The following is a 3,482-nucleotide window of genomic DNA, read 5'->3' as shown; positions in this document are numbered from 1 at the left end:
ACAGGTGCTGAGAGTGACTCAAATGAGATTTGTTACCTGCATAGTCCGTAAGCGTCAGCTGCGGCTGTATAGACATGTGGCTCGTTTTCCTGATGCAGATCCTACTCACCAGATTCTCCCAGCGAGGGAGTCTTGTGAGTGGAGGAGGCCAATGGGCTGACCATGTGCCTCGTGGTTGCAGCAGGTTGATCGGCATCTCAAGGAAATGAGGATGGGCCAGGCATCTGCCTGGGGGTGGGCCAGACGGAGGCTCAAGGAGTACCGGCAGAAAGTGGACGCATCGACGCTCTGCTCTGGCGCATGCTCCCATACCTGACCTGACCTGACCTATTCCTGCTGGAAGTCACCTTTTTATTTTATTTATTATTTACTTCTTGCTTTACATAATCGAGGCTCATGGAAGAGCTCATAAAAGTACACTGAATGGATCAGAACAGAACAGGATAAAAGGAACAGTTGAGCGAGGGGGGAAACACCAACAGCAGAGTTGAAGGCCAAGATAGAGGCAGACTTGAACAAACAATGTGTGTGAGGAGGAATGGCGGGCAGGAGAGGATGCAGAGCATGAGTTGGACATGCAAGATACAGAAGGAAACTCAGGAAGGAAAACTGGAAATTTGGAAAAGATCATGGTTTTTGGATTGGGAATGATCTGAGATGGTGGTGAACGGCTGTCCTGAAGCCCTGGTGGGAAGAATGAGATTGTAGAGGCCTATGTGGGAGGAATCTGTGAGAGGATAGAGCATCACCTATGGTCAAGTGATTCTCGTCCTGCTTACAGGGGAATTCGCGCATTGCGTTCATCCAAGCCCATCCCTCGGTGTACTGCATTTGGAGCAGAGGGTGGTGGGCTCTTGACAAAGGAGTCCGAAGTGAAGGCCCGCTGAGCCGGTTACTTTGAGCGGTTGTACCAGGCTGATCCACCAGCTGTTGAGTTGGATGTCAGGGGTGTTAAAATCCCTGTTGCTGACCCTCCAATCAATTGTGGTCCACCTTCGCTTGTGGAAACATGGGCTCTGGTGAACTGGTTGAAATGGGGGTAAAGCTCCAGGGATCTGTGGCATCCATGCTGAACTTCTCAAGGCTGGTGGAAATGCTGCACTCGTGTCATTGCATGCAGTTCTGTGCTCTGCCTGGAACACAGGCATCATCCCAACTGACTGGAAGAGGGGCCTTGTTCCACTCTGGAAAGGGAAGAGTGGTCGCCAAGACTGCAACGACAACTGAGGGGTGATGCTGCTGTCAGTGCCGGGCAAGGTCTTTGCTCAGATAATTATTGAGAGGGTTCACCACTATCTGCTTCGGCACCAGCTTCCAGAGCAGTCAGGCTTTACACCAAAGAGGTTAATGAATGGTGTATCCTTGCTCTTCGGGTCCTCACCGAATGCAGACGAGAGTTTCGGCAGGGGCTACTTGCAGCCTATATTGAACTCTGCAAAGCATTTAATCCAGTGAATCAGGATGCTTTCTGGAGAATGATTTGTCTTTGTGGGGTGCCACCAAAACTGATCGAATGATTGTAGGAACTATACTCTGGTACTGCGAGTGCTGTGAGATGTGGGGGGTTGCATCTCTTACTCATTTCCAGTTGCTACTGGAGTTCGTCAGGGGTGTGTACTCGCCCCCACACTTTTCTGGACTGGATTCTGGGGAGGATGTTGGAGAGATCAAGATGCGGTGCATCGTTTGGGAATGTCAAAACTAAGATCCAGACTTTCAATGGCATTGGATGCTGCTGTCCTCTCTGTGGTGAGGATGTTGAGGTTGTGGAGACCACTTACCTTGGCAGTGATATTCACGACTCTACTGGCTGTGAGTCCGACGGCAACAGATGTCTGGGTCGGGCCTGGGGAGTCATGGATCATGGGGTGTGGTGCTGCCGGTACCTGTGCAGGAGGACGAAAGTCCGAGTCTTCAGGTCCTTGGTGTTTCCAGTCTTGCTCTATGCATGTGAGACTTGGATTCTGACCAGGAATCTGAGACGGAGACTTAATTCCTTTGGTTCCAGGGATCTGAGATGGAGACTTAATTCCTTTGGTTCCAGGGATCTGAGATGGAGACTTAATTCCTTTGGTACCAGGTCTCTTCGGAGAATCCTTGGCTATCACTGGTCAGACATTGTGTCCAATGAGCAGTTGCTGAGAGTGACTCAAATGAGATTTGTTACCTGCATCGTCCGTAAGCATCAGCTGCGGCTGTATGGACATTTTGCTCGTTTTCCTGATGCTAATCCTGCTCATCAGATTCTCCCAGCGAGGGAGTCTCGTGAGTGGAGGAGGCCAATGGGCTGACCATGTGCCTCGTGGTTACAACAGGTTGATCAGCATCTCAAGGAGATGAGGATGGACCAGGCATCTCCCTGGCGGTGGGCCAGACGGAGGCCCAAGGAGTACCAGCAGAAAGTGGACGCAGCGACGCGCTGCTCTGGCGCATGCTCCTACACCTGACCTATTCCCGCTGGAAGTCACCTTTTTATTTTATTTGCTTATTGTTATACATAGTCGAGGCTCATGGTAGAGCTAGTGTAAGTACACTGAATGGATCAGAACACAACAGGATAAAAGGAACAGTTGAGAGAGGGGGGAAACACCAACAACAGAGTTGAAGGCCAAGATAGAGGCAGACTTGAACAAACAATGGGTGTGAGGAGGAATGGCGGGGCACGAGAGGATGCATAGCATGAGTTGGACATGCTCGATACAGAAGGAAACTCTTTGGAAGGAAAACTGGAAAAGATCATGGTTTTTGGATCGGGAATGTTCTGAGATGGTGGTGAACGGCTGTCCTGAAGCCCTGATGGGAAGAATGAGATTGTAGAGAATGTGGAAGTTGATTGCGCAGGCAGGAAAAAAAGAGGAACAAATGAGTGGAGGTGAGCAGTGATTCTGTATTTAGGCGGTTTCACCAGTAGGGGGGGTGAATGGTGGATCGTATGTATCCTGCAGAACCTTGGGGGGGGGTGGGGAGACAAAGCATGGAAAGAGCAGAGGGTGCAAGACCAGAAAGGAGGCAGTAGAAGACACAGAGACTCCCCACCTGTCTGCGATGGTGAAGTGATGGGCTTCATCACGGAAATTCCAACAATCCTCAAAGCCTTGGCTTCCACGGCGACAAGCTGAGCAAGATGTGAGGCAGGGGAGCCAGCCGAAAGGGGAGATTGCTGGTCTGGCTATCTCGTGAAAGAACTTGCCATGCTATCTCCTGAAAGAGTCCATACTTCCAGCAACTCTTCCCTGAAATTGCAATCACGAACCCCTGTGCCAGATCGGAACTTGTTGCAAGAATCCTATTATTATTTCAGACTTGAGCAAGGGATGCGTAAAAATTAAAGCTCTTATTAACTGGTAATGGAAACCGAAACAAGGTGGTTGTGTGTCAAGTAACCACTGTTGCTCAAGACCCTTGCATGACATGCATGCGTACCTCGCCCCAGCCCCATCTCCTTCCTCCCGGGTGTGCATACAACTTTGTTGAACGAATCA

The 3,482-nt window shown here is 50.2% G+C and overlaps 1 protein-coding gene across 1 annotated transcript in view; it reads right to left on the bottom strand.

Moving 5' to 3' along the window:
- LOC147014416 (uncharacterized) overlaps positions 1 to 3,184 on the bottom strand; it is a 14,897-nt gene extending 11,713 nt beyond the window's left edge. Inside the window, exon 1 of the mRNA XM_085850718.1 lies at positions 3,037 to 3,184. The gene's annotated coding sequence lies outside the window, so the exon portion shown is untranslated. The remainder of the gene's footprint in view (positions 1 to 3,036) is intronic.
- Positions 3,185 to 3,482: the final 298 nt, after the last annotated feature.

The sequence above is a fragment of the Eptatretus burgeri genome, chromosome 13 (assembly GCF_056783735.1).
Source record: "Eptatretus burgeri isolate ZD-2024b chromosome 13, Ebu_testis_v1, whole genome shotgun sequence".
Lineage (NCBI taxonomy): Eukaryota > Metazoa > Chordata > Myxini > Myxiniformes > Myxinidae > Eptatretus > Eptatretus burgeri.
Note: the sequence above shows the minus strand (reverse complement) of the source record. Positions and strands in the feature narration are given on the sequence as shown.